This window comes from Oncorhynchus mykiss, chromosome 23 (assembly GCF_057628025.1).
Source record: "Oncorhynchus mykiss isolate SJ-2025 chromosome 23, ASM5762802v1, whole genome shotgun sequence".
NCBI lineage: Eukaryota > Metazoa > Chordata > Actinopteri > Salmoniformes > Salmonidae > Oncorhynchus > Oncorhynchus mykiss.
Genome location: NC_143044.1, coordinates 4489824 through 4507288, shown reverse-complemented (window position 1 = coordinate 4507288; position 17465 = coordinate 4489824). Strand labels below are relative to the sequence as shown.

The 17465-nt window shown below is 44.5% G+C and overlaps 1 long non-coding RNA gene across 1 annotated transcript; it reads right to left on the bottom strand.

Annotated features, from left to right (window-relative positions):
• Positions 1 to 6337: 6337 nt before the first annotated feature.
• LOC110503051 (uncharacterized) lies at positions 6338 to 7598 on the bottom strand. Its single transcript, XR_005039243.2, has 3 exons — positions 7196 to 7598; positions 7007 to 7080; positions 6338 to 6931 (listed from the first exon to the last, which is right to left on the bottom strand). It is a non-coding gene; the product is annotated as an uncharacterized LOC110503051 (long non-coding RNA).
• Positions 7599 to 17465: the final 9867 nt, after the last annotated feature.

Below are 17465 nucleotides of genomic sequence, written 5' to 3'. Positions count from 1 at the left end.
GGCTTGTATGCATGGATGCCAAGGGCAACCAAACATGAAGAAGAAAAAAAAACTACTAAAATGTATATTTCGTCCCAATGTTTCATAATGTTCCTTCAATTTGCAAGAGGTTGAATGTATCTCACAGGAGAAAGCATCCGAGCGAGCGAAACAGCGCCCCTCTGCCTCTACGTGTAGGCCATCAGTCTGATGCTGTCTGGTTCAAACGAGTATGACATTGTTGCCGTCCGTAGCATTGAAGGCGAGAGAAGCCAGCGAGCATCTGGGCTACCTTGACAAAAAAGTATAACAAATGTGCCAATCAGGTTGAGCTAAAGTTGAGCATCTGAATGGTCCTGGCGCACCAACAAAAAAGTGTGAAGGGAAGCGTGTTTGGATTTTGGCGTCACTCCCATCAAATCCAATTGAGAGCATATGTTATTGGCAGAAAAACGTAGACTTGTTACATTCGTTTTGTTGTTGTCTTCCGGTGGCTAGCTAGCCAGCTAGCTAAAATTGGCCCTTTTCCTAAATTAGTCACGAAGGAGATAGGGATTTGGACTGTTTTTACTAAATTCTCCAATAATTATAACAGCGATTCTGATCCAAACATTAATTAATATATTGTTGTGCCCCTGGCCGGGAGGTTGGAAGTTCAATGTGTAGCTAGATGTAGGCCTAGAAGACAAAGTGTAACTAGCTAACGTTGCCCATGAATAGAAGTTAGGCTAGCCACGAAGGATTTTTAGCTAGGTAGCCAAGGACATCAAAAAATAAAAGCTGTACTGTATGACAGAGTGAGAGACAGTTTCGTCAAAATGAAAGAGAGGAGGATAGCATTGGCGTTTCTCTACAAGTAGGTTGAGTTAACATGTTTCTCTAATTGGAGCAAATTGTTTTTGATAGCTTTTAGTTGTCACTGTATTAGACGAAGCAGGGGTGATTTGATTATGTTGAAGTTGAGGAAAAAGAAGAAACCTGCACACTGCTCTTTAATAAGCTTTGCGGTCGGCCTCACGGCCTTCGTCAGAGCTTTCGTGAGTTTTTAAAATTAGCACCCTTATGTAGACATAGCCCCATCCACATCCGTTCCGAGCATTCGAATGTGTTTGGAGTCGAGGGCAAACAGACTGCGCCGGATATGCCACTCCACAGAGGACTATCTAGAAAAAGCAGGGGAGGTGCGTAATAAATTTAGAAGAAGAGGCTACTCTTCACAATGTGTGGATGAAGCTCTTAGTTTGGTATTGGGGGAGAACACTACTAGATGAGCTGCTACAAAAAAGACCCGCTAGAGCTAAAGAAGACTCTGTAATGTTCACCACCACATATTACGTTGAACTCTCGAACAGTGGGAGATGTTGTCAAGAAACACGGGCATGTTTTATCATCGGACCCAGCTTTGCCGGCAGAATTTAAGAATCCACCACTAATTGTATTATAGGAGAGGTCGCAATTTACGCGATAAGTGGTTCCATGCCAACTGCCAGCCGCAAAAGAAAATCGGCCAGGCTCTTTTACGCCCTCTTCGGAATGGTAGCTATAAATGCAGAGGTTGCGCACAGTGCAACAATATGATGAAGTGTGAATATTTCTGCCACCCACATACAGGAAAACGGTTCCAAATAAATGACATTATTACCTGCTACATCCACCCCATTGTTATCTACACGATTAAATGTCCATGTGGGCTGAGTTATGTAGGTAAATCTCTCTTTCTTTCAAACATAATTTGTGAACATAAAAGTTCAATCAGGAGAAACGACAGGGATTATCCAGTCGCAAAATATTTTAATGACCTGAAACATGACATTTCTAACTTTAGATTTTGTGGCATAGAGAAGGTTAATATATCAGACAGAGGGTGTCATATAAATAATACTCTGAGCAAAATATGTTTCTGTATTTTCACCCTCCAGACAGAAATGCTTATACGTTATGTTGTAATTGTGAGTATTAATTATGCCCTCATTTCAGATTACTCTGATGTTTTTCTTGCGCTGTACCCAATGATGTATGAACACTTGCTTGGTAGGTCTATGTCCTCATTGTGGTTTTACAGACGTGTTAATACGTTTTATGTACACACTATTTGAACATCTATGAAAAGCACATTGTTATATTTGGTAGTACTTATTTGTTTTCTCTCGACTCCAACCACATTCGATGCGCGGAACGGATGTGGATATGTTTACATAATGGTGCTAATTTAAAATACTCACAAAATGTGTGACGAAGGCCATGAGGCCGATACGTAAAAGCTTAATAAAGAGCAGTGTAACTATGAAGAGCAGTGCACGGGTTTCTTATTTTTTCTTCATTGTATTCACTGTTACCATGCACCTGCAAAAAAGATAGCTCAGATGTGCGAGTGCCTTTTGAATTTTGAAATGTGGAAGTTGAAATGGTGCTGGAATAATGGAGGCAGCGCCTGTTTTCTTCGTGACTATTAACATTTTAAATGTGAATGTATTTGTCTTTTCACCCTTACAATCATTTCCAGAAATTGTTTTAAACAGAGGTTGCATGAAAGTACATGGAGGATTACTTGTCGTATACTGTTGAAACGTATTATTAAGTTATGAGCAATGGTGACGAAATCACCAAATGGAACAATTTCTGTGGCACTAACAGTACTTCCATTCATTTCACTTGCAGCTTTGGCCCGCTCTGTCAGACACTGACAAAAAAATAGGCCTACACAAAACAATGCATATTGAGCAGCCCATTCGCATTTTTCTTGTTTGTAGTCTCCAGGAGGTCTGGGGGGGCTGATGTATTGTTCTATAATGATGAACGTTGGTTATTTGCAATCCCTTGTTTGAAAAGAAAACATTGGTACCAAATATGCGGCTGTAAGTGGTGCGGTAGTCCGTGTACATTTCCGTGTGCAGGCATGCATGTGTTTCCTCATGTCTTGCATGACCATAATCGGAACGAGAAAGCATGCGCATGCTCGCACACGGAAGAGTATCGCTCGAGTCCAACTAAATGTAATTGTAACGGTTCTATAACCACAGACGCTGGGAGATGGGAAGCAAGTACAGGGTGGGGTAACTTTCTCAAAAGCAAGTGAAATATAAGAAAAACAATGTCGGGACACTTCTATAACATTACATTTACATTAAAAAAAGATAGATTTGGTTTTAAAAAAAAGTGAATTTTCCTTTAAATCTCATGAGCCAAATTCAATGTGGAAGGTTTGTCATTTTAGGGTGTAGTACCACTACTATCCACTGGAGGGGAGCAAATCTGTACTCATTCGAAGCACAGGTTCCAGGTGCTTCCAATGATACCTGGTTGATACGGTCAGATATAGTTTGATAAAAATCGAATAAAAACAGCTTAGTCCTCGAAGTCGGGACACCAGTCATTTCATGGGTTTATTAAAGGCATTTTGTTATCACACTGGATGTTACCGAAATCCCTGCCAGTGACTCTTAACACAATCTCACAGCCCTCAGAGACAACAAACTTTCGGACTTTCTGACTCTTCAGTAGGCACCCCTACGCCCAGCAGGAGCCTAGCATGCTAGGGGGTCATACACTGGCCATTGGTTGGTCGCTAGGTGCTATTCCCAGGGGTCCAGTCATCGGCCCATCAGCCTGGCTCTGCAGGTCACTCTTCTTGCAGTCTCCTCCAAGCAGAGAGAGAGCAGCAAGCTCACCTCTGTCCTGGACAGCGACATTTCAATTTTATCTCTGGACCAATAGTAGGCATGTTTAAAAACCACTGCCATTTCCATCATTCCCAAACAATGTCTGTTGTATGTCGTCAATAAAGTATCCTTGTGTGTAACTCTGTGAGGTTGCCTCATTCCCCTCTTACCGGGGGAGGTGCTAGCGGGTTACAGATCATCCCAAACACAGTCATTCTTCAACACTGCACAATGCACACTCAGAGGTGTCTGATACTGACCTAAGCCTAAACTGATTCCTCTTACGCTGCTGTGTAAATCCACCAGATCATGACATAGGATGCTACATCTTAGGCCTATCTAACACCATCCAGCTGAAACAACTCCAGCTTTTTTGTATTTGAAATGGGAGACATGAATTTACAATGACCATGCTAGTATCCATCAAATTAGAAACAGGTCAACCTGATACGGTGTTTTAGGATGGGGTAAATATCACAGTATAGGCTACACAGTACAGTACTTTCCCAGCCATTCATTTCAGACATGAAGTTTATTAATTCTGAAATGGACATTTCCTGTTTTGATGTAATAGCTGATATTACTCATGGGGGCACCTTTCTTCATTAGAGGCTGTACACCAGCATTTCCACACACTGCCCTAGTTCACTACCTGAGAGGTGAAGATACCAACGAATACCCATCAAACTTTATTCTAGATCTGGCTGAATATGTTTTGACGTTGAACTATTTGTGACCCGTTACAGAAAGCTGGGCATGTGACGCACGTTACTACTTCACAGGAGAGGCATTTGAACTTATTTTCATCAATGTGCGTTTTTTTGTTGCAGAAATGCCTAAAAACTCTTATGTAATCTATGAATAAAATGTGAAATTACAAAGTTGTTTAGACATGGAGAAAATACAGACTCTTGCCTAGCTGTGATTGGTTTAGATAATAAGGGGCTGGGATATTCACGAGAAAAATAGTCCATTTCGTCACTCAAGGCTTCTCTGTCAAAGGGCAAATTTGAAAGATCCATTTACTAATATTTTCATCATCGACTACATGCAAAGTGTAGCTACAGCTTTCAATACCAGTGTTGTCCTGAATACAGCTGCTGGTATCTTATCGACACAGCTCTGTCTTCTGTGACTAAATCAGTCTGGACTGGTTGAAACCGAGTGGGAAGGATTATTTAGTAAGTGTTTCAGTCTGCCGTGAATCATCGTAATCCACACACCGATAAGAGTCTACAGTTAAAATGCCAAGATAAGCTACATGTACTGTACATCAGATGATCAGGTGCATCCTGTTTCTACAACTTGATATGTTACATTAAATTGATTGGACATGATTTGGAAAGGCACACACACTTGTCTATATAAAGGTACCACAGTTGACAGTGCATGACAAAGCAAAAACCAAGCCATGAGGTCGAAGGAATTTTCCGTAGAGCTCCGAGACAGGATTGTGTCGAGGCACAGATCTGGGGAAAGGTACCAAAACATTTCTGCAGCATTGAAGGTCCTCAAGAACACAGTGGCCTCCATCATTCTTAAATGGAAGAAGTTTGGAACCGCCAAGACTCTTCCTAGAACTGGCCGTCCGGCCACACTGAGCAATTGGGGGAGAAGGGCCTTGGTCAGGGAGGTGCCCAAGAATCCAGGGTTCCTCTATGGAGATGGGAGAACCTTCTAGAAGGACAACCATCTCAGTAGCACTCAACCAATCAGGCCTTAATAGTAGTGTGGCCAGACAGAAGACACTCCTCAGTAAACGACACGACTGCCCACTTGGAGTTTGCCTAAAGGACTCTGAGACCATGAGAGACAAGAAACCAAGATCTTTGGCCTGAATGCCAAGTCTCATGTCTGGAGGAAACCTGGCACCATCTCTACGGTGAAGCATGGTGGTGGCAGCATCATGCTTGGGGATCTTTTTCAGCGGCAGGGACTGGGAGACTACTCATAATCGAAGGAAAGTTAAATGGAGCAAAGTACTGTACAGAGAGATCCTTGATGAAAACCTACTCCAGAGCACTCAGGACCTCAGACTGGGGCGAAGGTTCCTTCCAACCGGACTTGTGCATTGAAGGTCCCCACTTTGCCAAAGCACAGCCCCCACACCACTGGAGGGATATATTCAAACCACCAACTTGCTGAGACAAGGCCGAGTATAGCCCACGAAGATCTCCCCCACGGCACGAACCCGAGGCCTTTATAGTAGAGTGGCCAGACGGAAGCCCCTCCTCAGTAAAAGGCATATGACAGCCCGCTTGGAGTTTGCCAAAAGGCACCTAAAGCACTCTCAGACCATGAGAAACAAGATTCTCTGGTCTGATTAAACGAAGATGGAACTCTTTGGCCTGAATGCCAAGCTGTAAGAAACCTGGCACCATCCCTACGGTGAAGCATGGTGGGAGACTAGTCAGGATCAAGGGAAAGGTGAACCAAGCAAAGTACAGAGAGATCCTTGAGGAAAACCTGCTCCAGAGTGCTCAGGACCTCAGACTGGGGCGAAGGTGGAAAAAGTCAGGGGGTCTGAATACTTTCCGAATGCACTGTAAAGTAGAGAGTTTGGCATGTCAAGTCAATGCTTTCTCAGTCTGCCTTGCAATATGGTCTAGAGTATTAATACACACACATAACTGTGTTATTCAAAAGTGTCACATTTCTAGGAAATCAGGGCAGTAACTTTATACAAACAATAGCATTACTTGTGGAGTCAGACAAGCATGAGAATAATTTTATTTATAACTTAGAGCCAAAGCAAAAAAAGCAGTTAAAGCAGTTACTGGAATTACTCCACAGAAATTAAGCATGGGAAACATACAAGACATGAAATGATACATTTTATTTTCATTCACAATAACTGACATAACTGGACCTCTTTCGATTTCCATAACAGAGTTGATTAGAAATTTGTTTCAGTGCACCTCATACAAACAGACAGTAAAAACATCACAAAATAAAAAACATCCATAAAAGCATTCATATTTTATCAATACTCTAGATCTCGAGGGCCTCTGTACATACTGGTGACAAGTGCCAACCAGAATAGTATTGTCCTCACTAAAGTGCCAGTCAAAGACAGCTACTAGACTATTGAGACACAGACGCAGCCACAATGTGTGTCCTCAAGGTGAGGAGGTGTTCAAGGTGCCACCCGGGAGTTGGCAGGAGGCAAAGAAGTCCTTGCGGGCGAACATGATGACCTCGCTCAGTTTTCGTAGTAGCAGGAACTGCAGGAAGTCGACCCATCATGGCTTGGAGCTCTGGGTGCTGCCGCTGGTACAAGGCATCTTCAACTCCTGTAACACACGTGTCAGGTCATGTTGGAAACTTAGGGGTTAGTGGTTTGTGTGTGTACCTGTGTATGTGCGTACCTGTGTGTACTTGTGGTAGGACCAGTAAGAGCCTCATGTTGACAGAGCCCACCTGCACTCGGGTGGCCAGGTGCCTAAATAGGAACCGGATATGACGACAAAGAGAGAAAGATGAATGGAGCACTGGTGTCTTGTATGTAAATTACATTTGCTTGATTTATTGATTGTTTAAGTAGAGTGACCTCTTACCCGTCAGGTAGGAAGTAGCAGTCCCAATGTAACGGATGTGAAACGGCTAGCTTAGTTAGCGGTGCGCGCTAAATAGCGCTTCAATCGGTGACGTCACTTGCTCTGAGACCTTGAAGTAGTGGTTCCCCTTGCTCTGCAAGGGCCGCGGCTTTTGTGGAGCGATGGGTAACGATGCTTCGTGGGTGACTGTTGTTGATGTGTGCAGAGGCGCCCGGGTATGGGCGAGGGGACGGTCTAAACTTATACTGTTACACCAACACTGCCAAGTGGCTGGGATGTCCTCCAAATGAATCCACTGTCCTCTCCACCCCAAACATCTGCTGTCTGCACCCTAGATCCCTCTGAAGACAGATAGACCTGGGTGTTGCCGTAGGTACTACGCATGCTCCGCCTTCAACTCCTCCTATAACATACACACAAGTCAGGTCCTGTTGGAAACTTAGGGGTTAGTGGTTTAAGAGTAAGGGGCTAGGGTGAGAGTAGGGGGTAACGGATGGCTTGGAGGGAAAGACTAATATGTCACCTTCAGGAACTTTGAGGGAATCCGCATGTCCTCCCACACCAGACACCTCTTCTCAAACACGGGCTTATCATCCCTCACCTGATACACAACACACAAACATGTAAATAGGGGAACACTCTTAATAGTGTGTGTGTGTGTGTGTGTGTGTATGTGTGTATTTGGGGCGGGAGCAGCAGGAGCTTCATGTTGAGGGGAGAGTCCACCTGCACTCGGCTGGCAACGTACTGGTGAGTCTCTGATCCACCTCTACGCAGACGACACCATTCTGTATACTTCCGGCCCTTCTTTGGACACTGTGTTAACAACCCTCCAGGCAAGCTTCAATGCCATACAACTCTCCTTCCGTTGCCTCCAATTGCTCTTAAATACAAGTAAAACTAAATGCATGCTCTTCAACCGATCGCTACCTGCACCTACCCGCCTGTCCAACATCACTACTCTGGACGGCTCTGACTTAGAATACGTGGACAACTACAAATACTTAGGTGTCTGGTTAGACTGTAAACTCTTCTTCCAGACCCATATCAAACATCTCCAATCCAAAGTTAAATCTAGTCTAATCTAAATCTAATCTAATAGGCTTCCTATTTCGCAACAAAGCATCCTTCACTCATGCTGCCAAACATACCCTTGTAAAACTGACCATCCTACCAATCCTCAACTTTGGCGATGTCATTTACAAAATAGCCTCCAATACCCTACTCAACAAATTGGATGCAGTCTATCACAGTGCAATCCGTTTTGTCACCAAAGCCCCATATACTACCCACCATTGCGACCTGTACGCTCTCGTTGGCTGGCCCTCGCTTCATACTCGTCGCCAAACCCACTGGCTCCATGTCATCTACAAGACCCTGCTAGGTAAAGTCCCCCCTTATCTCAGCTCGCTGGTCACCATAGCATCTCCCACCTGTAGCACACGCTCCAGCAGGTATATCTCTCTAGTCACCCCCAAAACCAATTCTTTCTTTGGCCGCCTCTCTTTCCAGTTCTCTGCTGCCAATGACTGGAACGAACTACAAAATCTCTGAAACTGGAAACACTTATCTCCCTCACTAGCTTTAAGCACCAACTGTCAGAGCAGCTCACAGATTACTGCACCTGTACATAGCCCACCTATAATTTAGCCCAAACAACTACCTCTTTCCCAATCTGTATTTAATTTATTTATTTATTTTGCTCCTTTGCACCCCATTATTTTTATTTCTACTTTGCACATTCTCCCATTGCAAAACTACCATTCCAGTGTTTTACTTGCTATATTGTATTTACCTTGCCACCATGGCCTTTTTTGCCTTTACCTCCCTTCTCACCTCATTTGCTCACATTGTATATAGACTTGTTTATACTGTATTATTGACTGTATGTTTGTTTTACTCCATGTGTAACTCTGTGTCGTTGTATCTGTCGAACTGCTTTGCTTTATCTTGGCCAGGTCGCAATTGTAAATGAGAACTTGTTCTCAACTTGCCTCAAATCAAATCAAATTTTATTTGTCACATACACATGGTTAGCAGATGTTAATGCGAGTGTAGCGAAATGCTTGTGCTTCTAGTTCCGACAATGCAGTAATAACAAGTAATCTAACTAACAATTCCAAAACTACTGTCTTGTACACAGTGTAAGGGGATAAAGAATATGTACATAAGGATATATGAATGAGTGATGGTACAGAGCAGCATAGGTAAGATACAGTAGATGGTATCGGGTACAGTATGTACAAATGAGATGAGTATGTAAACAAAGTGGCATAGTATAGTATAAAGTGGCTAGTGATACATGTATTACATAAGGATACCGTCGATGATATAGAGTACAGTATATACGTATGCATATGAGATGAATAATGTAGGGTAAGTAACATTTATATAAGGTAGCATTGTTTAAAGTGGCTAGTGATATATTTACATCATTTCCCATCAATTCCCATTATTAAAGTGGCTGGAGTTGAGTCAGTGTCAGTGTGTTGGCAGCAGCCACTCAGTGTTAGTGGTGGCTGTTTAACAGTCTGATGGCCTTGAGATAGAAGCTGTTTTTCAGTCTCTCGGTCCCAGCTTTGATGCACCTGTACTGACCTCGCCTTCTGGATGATAGCGGGGTGAACAGGCAGTGGCTCGGGTGGTTGATGTCCTTGATGATCTTTATGGCCTTCCTGTGACATCGGGTGGTGTAGGTGTCCTGGAGGGCAGGTAGTTTGCCCCCGGTGATGCGTTGTGCAGACCTCACTACCCTCTGGAGAGCCTTACGGTTGAGGGCGGTGCAGTTGCCATACCAGGCGGTGATACAGCCCGCCAGGATGCTCTCGATTGTGCATCTGTAGAAGTTTGTGAGTGCTTTTGGTGACAAGCCAAATTTCTTCAGCCTCCTGAGGTTGAAGAGGCGCTGCTGCGCCTTCTTCACGATGCTGTCTGTGTGAGTGGACCAATTCAGTTTGTCTGTGATGTGTATGCCGAGGAACTTAAAACTTGCTACCCTCTCCACTACTGTTCCATCGATGTGGATAGGGGGGTGTTCCCTCTGCTGTTTCCTGAAGTCCACAATCATCTCCTTAGTTTTGTTGACGTTGAGTGTGAGGTTGTTTTCCTGACACCACACTCCGAGGGCCCTCACCTCCTCCCTGTAGGCCGTCTCATCGTTGTTGGTAATCAAGCCTACCACTGTTGTGTCGTCCGCAAACTTGATGATTGAGTTGGAGGCGTGCGTGGCCACGCAGTCGTGGGTGAACAGGGAGTACAGGAGAGGGCTCAGAACGCAACCTTGTGGGGCCCCAGTGTTGAGGATCAGCGGGGAGGAGATGTTGTTGCCTACCCTCACCACCTGGGGGCGGCCCGTCAGGAAGTCCAGTACCCAGTTGCACAGGGCGGGGTCGAGACCCAGGGTCTCGAGCTTGATGACGAGCTTGGAGGGTACTATGGTGTTGAATGCCGAGCTGTAGTCGATGAACAGCATTCTCACATAGGTATTCCTCTTGTCCAGATGGGTTAGGGCAGTGTGCAGTGTGGTTGAGATTGCATCGTCTGTGGACCTATTTGGGCGGTAAGCAAATTGGAGTGGGTCTAGGGTGTCAGGTAGGGTGGAGGTGATATGGTCCTTGACTAGTCTCTCAAAGCACTTCATGATGACGGATGTGAGTGCTACGGGGCGGTAGTCATTTAGCTCAGTTACCTTAGCTTTCTTGGGAACAGGAACAATGGTGGCCCTCTTGAAGCATGTGGGAACAGCAGACTGGTATAGGGATTGATTGAATATGTCCGTAAACACACCGGCCAGCTGGTCTGCGCATGCTCTGAGGGCGCGGCTGGGGATGCCATCTGGGCCTGCAGCCTTGCGAGGGTTAACACGTTTAAATGTCTTACTCACCTCGGCTGCAGTGAAGGAGAGACCGCATGTTTTCGTTGCAGGCCGTGTCAGTGGCACTGTATTGTCCTCAAAGCGGGCAAAAAAGTTATTTAGTCTGCCTGGGAGCAAGACATCCTGGTCCGTGACTGGGCTGGGTTTCTTCCTGTAGTCCGTGATTGACTGTAGACCCTGCCACATGCCTCTTGTGTCTGAGCCGTTGAATTGAGATTCTACTTTGTCTCTGTACTGGCGCTTAGCTTGTTTGATAGCCTTGCGGAGGGAATAGCTGCACTGTTTGTATTCGGTCATGTTACCAGACACCTTGCCCTGATTAAAAGCAGTAGTTCGCGCTTTCAGTTTCACACGAATGCTGCCATCAATCCACGGTTTCTGGTTAGGGAATGTTTTAATCGTTGCTATGGGAACGACATCTTCAACGCACGTTCTAATGAACTCGCACACCGAATCAGCGTATTCGTCAATGTTGTTATCTGACGCAATACGAAACATCTCCCAGTCCACGTGATGGAAGCAGTCTTGGAGTGTGGAGTCAGCTTGGTCGGACCAGCGTTGGACAGACCTCAGCGTGGGAGCCTCTTGTTTTAGTTTCTGTCTGTAGGCAGGGATCAACAAAATGGAGTCGTGGTCAGCTTTTCCGAAAGGGGGGCGGGGCAGGGCCTTATATGCGTCGCGGAAGTTAGAGTAACAATGGTCCAAGGTCTTTCCTCCCCTGGTTGCGCAATCGATATGCTGATAAAATTTGGGGAGTCTTGTTTTCAGATTAGCCTTGTTAAAATCCCCAGCTACAATGAATGCAGCCTCCGGATAAATTGTTTCCAGTTTGCAGAGAGTTAAATAAAGTTCGTTCAGAGCCATCGATGTGTCTGCTTGGGGGGGGATATATACGGCTGTGATTATAATCGAAGAGAATTCTCTTGGTAGATAATGCGGTCTACATTTGATTGTGAGGAATTCTAAATCAGGTGAACAGAAGGATTTGAGTTCCTGTATGTTTCTTTCATCGCACCATGTCACGTTAGTCATAAGGCATACGCCCCCGCCCCTCTTTTTACCAGAAATATGTTTTTTCCTGTCTGCGCGATGCGTGGAGAAACCTGTTGGCTGCACCGCTTCGGATAGCGTCTCTCCAGTAAGCCACGTTTCCGTGAAGCAAAGAACGTTACAGTCTCTGATGTCCCTCTGGAATGCTACCCTTGCTCGGATTTCATCAACCTTGTTGTCAAGAGACTGGACATTGGCAAGAAGAATGCTAGGGAGTGGTGCGCGCTGTGCCCGTCTCCGGAGTCTGACCAGAAGACCGCCTCGTTTCCCTCTCTTTCGGAGTCGTTTTTTTGGGTCGCTGCATAGGATCCACTCCGTTGTCCTGTTTGTAAGGCAGAACACAGGATCCGCGTCGCGAAAAACATATTCTTGGTCGTACTGATGGTGAGTTGATGCTGATCTTATATTCAGTAGTTCTTCTCGACTGTATGTAATGAAACCTAAGATGACCTGGGGTACTAATGTAAGAAATAACACGTAAAAAAACAAAAAACTGCATAGTTTCCTAGGAACGCGAAGCGAGGCGGCCATCTCTGTCGGCGCCGGAAGTAGTAGCCTACCTGGTTAAATAAAGGTAAAATAAAATAAAAATAAATAAACAAGTAGAAGTGATGTCCACTTACCCGTCAGGTAGGAAGTAACAGTGCCAACACTGTCAAGTGGTTTGGGATGTCCTCCACTGAATTCACTGTCCTCTCCACGCCAAACACCTCCACCACCATCTGCACCCCAGATCCCTCTGACCATATATAGACCACACAACATGGCCAATAATAGACGGTCAAATCAAACACAACTGAGAGCACAAACTTCATAGAACAGTGAATTTGTAGCTAGGCAATAACGTTAGCTCGCTTCTCTAGCCACAACAGTTGTGGTGATTTGGCTACAAAACACAAATTACACTCACTTGAGACTGTGTGGTTAGCTAGTTGCGGTAACGCTAGCTTATGTTAACTAACGTTACACTAGGAACAAAATCAAAACGCACCCTACCCTTTCCCGCCTACCTTGACAGTGCTTGTTTTCCGATATTTGAAGCGAAAAACTAAAAAAGGTAGCTTTCTGTCAATTTCGATCAACTTGAAATAAAATGGATAACGAGTGGTGAATCACTCACTATCCGTCATCCTGGTTAATGTAGGATAGCCATTGTCTAGAAGGTACACGGACCCTGCTGGCCTAGTCTAGGATCAGATGCTAGTCTAGGATCAGATGGGGCCATTAGTGGAATAGTGGTGATGTTTTACTGAGTGTCGAGTTAGTTGGTAGGGCAACTAACTCTACACCGGACTCGCACTCCAGTACCGTAGGTGGTGGTGTATGCACCTTTTAATTTAAAGAAGAAGAAGCAGACAAAGATTTTTAGAACTACACATACATAGACCACAGCCTGTCGTTTCAAAGGGAAACAAATGAGCCATAGTGGGCAGAACAAGCAAGGAGGTGGGCAGAGCCAAGCACGAGCTAACAAGATTCTAGCATGCATTTGCATGGTTCCGTTGTAGAATGCCTACTCTGTAAAGTCCGCGTGTGCAATAACTCAATTCGCCTTCGCACTCCTTTTTTTTTTTCTTTGGCAAAGGGTAAAGTTTACAAAACTTTGTCCACTCTGTCCCTAACAGATTGTAGTTTTGGGAACAGACAACTATTTTGAAATCAAATGTTTCATCGATGAGTAAATTAGCAGAATGTCGGCCAAAATCCATCTCTTCCATCTTCTCCCACTGCCGGTGTTGTGCCAAAAATCTCCCCCTTGACAGAATTCTCCCCCCTTCTAATTTCCATAATTTGTGGCTAGAGTCAAATGCTTTATGTGGCAGACATCAGAGTCAGGAAAGGAAAACAAAATTAATAATAAATGTATGTTATATTAAACATAGAGGAGGGAGTAAAATGTTGTCAAACAATAAACATTTCAGAGCAAACATGGCTAAATTATTATTCTTACACTTTCAAAAAACCTAGTTGAATAAGACATAGGAGAGATGAAGAATTTTGGCAAAGAGATTTATTTATAGACTAATACAAAATCAGCAGCGGATTTGAGTATGGGCTACTAAGATAAGTGAAATGTAGGCTAAACTGACAACAGAGTGAAGAGCAGAAATCTCAACTAGCAAGCAAGTTGCAGCAATGGGGGGGGGGGGGGGGGATTCTGGCAGGGGGAATTCTGGTAGGGGGGGAGATTTTCGGCTCAACACCGGCCACTGGGCTTCCTCTCGCTACCATATACATCCGGTGAAATATCTGTCTCATTGTTCTATCTGTGAAGCAGCTCTTGGGTTGTACTTTTGCATTAGCACCCATTGCAGCAGCACCCTTAGAAAAAAATATTACAATTTTAAAAGTGCAGGAACTACAGTCGACTGTTGTATTTTGGACGCAGTAATTTCAGAATAACCACAGTTGAACTTGGGGATGCACTGTAATCCTGAGTAACAACAGAGCAACAAAAGTCCACTTTTGTTCAAAACTTCTCACAAGATTATTGTAGGAAGAGAGTAAAGTATGTACTATCTATGAAACTATTTCTGAAACCAAGCCAAAACATATACCAACATAGCAGAATGTAGGGATGTACGTGTACATTCCTATATAGGGATAGCTACATGTACATATTACCTCAATGTAATGTGACAAATAACATTTCATTTGATGAAGCCGTCTGGTCCCAGATCTGTTTGTGCCGTATAGCCAAACATTTCCATGACAATGACCATGCTGTAGGAATTGGCAAGACAGCACAGACTAATCTGGAATAACACTAATAATGAGAAGGGCATTACAGCGAACATGGGTTCAGTGATGTCTCTGTTGTGGAGAGGAATGGGGTTTGAGGGGCTGACATCCACAGCATGAGTGCTACACAAGTGCAGAAGACCAAAGTGTCTGGACTTCTCCAGCTGCTCTTCTGTGGTGAAGTCAAACTCCTCCTCCAGGGCATGCAGGCGAAAGTGACCCGTGGCTCTGTCTCTCTGCTCACAGGCCTGCTATTGGTCAAACAATATGAAATGCTCACTTCAAACGTCCACTTCAAACCAAGTGTTCTGGGCAAGCTTTCATGTTTCAGCAATCTAGCTGTTTCCTGATTCGAATCCATAGCAACTACTGAGTGTTTTGTATCAACAACACAGCGTTGGGTTAATTTTGATAGAATACAAGTGTATGTTCTGAGTACAGTGTTACCACTCACCCTAATGAGTTCTGTGAGTTTCGTGTTAGCAGGGTAGTTGGGGTCAAACTGAAGGTCCCTGATCCATTCAAGCCTACTCGCATTGGGACCGCTGGCCATACATTAGAATGTCTAGTTTGAGAAACAGACGCCTCACAAGTCCTCAACTGGCAGCTTCATTAAAGTACCTGCAAAACACCAGTCTCAACGTCAACAGTGAAGAGACGACTCCGGGATGCTGGCCTTCTAGACAGAGTTGCAAAGAAAAAGCAATATCTCAGGCTGGCCAATAAAAAGAAAAGTGTAAGATGGGCAAAAGAACACAGACACTGGACAGAGGAAGTTTGGAAAAAAGTGTTATTGTCACGAATCCCGCCGAAGATGGTGCCTCTTCCTGTTCGGGCGGCGCCCGGCGGTCGTTGTCGCCGGCCTATTAGCTGCCATCGATTCCCTTTCCTTTTGTTTCTGTCAATTGGGTCTAATTGGGCACACCTGTTGAGTTAGTCTTGTTTATAGGCTATTTAAGGGCACTAGGACCGCTGGGTATTGTGTGGGCTTGTTCTCTGTTTATTTGGTGTTGGTGTATTAGTGTGATCGCTATTTTTCCGGACAGTTTTAGTCCTGTGTATTTTGGACGGGTTGTTTCATGCGCCCTTGTGTTTTGCATGTCCATGTCTCCGCTGTCGTTGGAATAAAATATCCACGTACGGAATTACCTGCTCTCTGCGCTTGACTCCTCCACTCACCATTCATAGAAGCCGTAACAGTTATGGACAGATTAATCTAAGTTTGAGGTGTTCGGATCACAAAGAAGAACATTCGTGAGACGCAGAAAAAATGAAAAGATGCTGGAGGAGTGCTTGACTCCATCTGTCAAGCATGTTGGAGGCAATGTGATGGTCTGGGGGTGCTTTGGTGGTGGTAAAGTGGGAGCTTTTTACAGGGTATAAGGGATCTTGAAGAAGGAAGGCTATCACTCCATTTTGCAATGCCATGCCCTGTGGACGGCGCTTAATTGGAGCCAATTTCCTCCTACAACAGGACAATGACCCAAAGCACAGCTCCAAACTATGCAATAACTATTTAGGGAGGAGGCAGTCAGCTGGTATTCTGCCTATAATGAAGTGGCCAGCAGTCACCGGATCTCAACCCTATTGAGCTGTTGTGGGAGCAGCTTGACCGTATGGTACGTAAGAAGTGCCCACAAAGGCAGTCCAGATAAGAGAAATGCACTCTCATTTAAGTTAATCTGTAGAAAATCAATAGTACAACCAAACAATGAAAGCCAGACACAATACGGTGGTCAGTAATGTCTGTAATTTTTTATTTAACAAATTCTTATTTACAATGACGGCCGACCCCGGCCAAACCCGGACGACGCTGGGCCAATTGTGCACCGCCCTATGGGACTCCCATTCATGACCGGTTGTGATACAGCCTGGATTCGAAACCAGGGTCTGTAGTGACGCCTCTAGCTCTGAAATGCGCTGCCTTAGACCGCTGCGCCACCTGGGAGCCATAATGCAAAAATGACAAGACCTGTATTTTCCCTACCTGCTCGTCAGCAATTTGAGGTTATTTTATTCTCACTTCTCTTGATTTTACATTGAAGGGTTTTTCCCTAGATGAGGAAACATAAGAAGAATGACAAGACCAGCCGGTTCACATATCATGATTAGAGCGTCCATTGAGGATTGATAGACTGACTCTAACCACAACTAGATATCTCACCTTGTATTCCTGGAGCATGAGTCTACCTTTTTCTTGACTTCTGCTGAGCCTGATATGAGGGTGCTGTGGTAACACTCTCAAATTTGGTCAACAAGCGGAGTCAGTAAACAGACACAACAACAATCAAATGCACAATTCACCACTGATTTTTTTTTTTTTAAGCGGTATGCCAAATGCCAATACCCCATTCTTGGATGTGTACTCCATCTTGAATTTGAAGCTTTTCCTTATTCTCTAAAGCAGTCCTCGAAACAAATGCCAGATGGATGTGTCATACAGAAGTGTTTCACTAGTGCCAAGTGATAGCCTATTTCCTCAAGCTTCACCTTGAATTTGAGCAAAAATGAGATAGGCATTTCTTAAATTCAGTTAAATAACCATAAACCTCTTCTAGTGAGACCTGGCCGCCAAGTCACCATGGTGGCCAAACTAAAACAAAC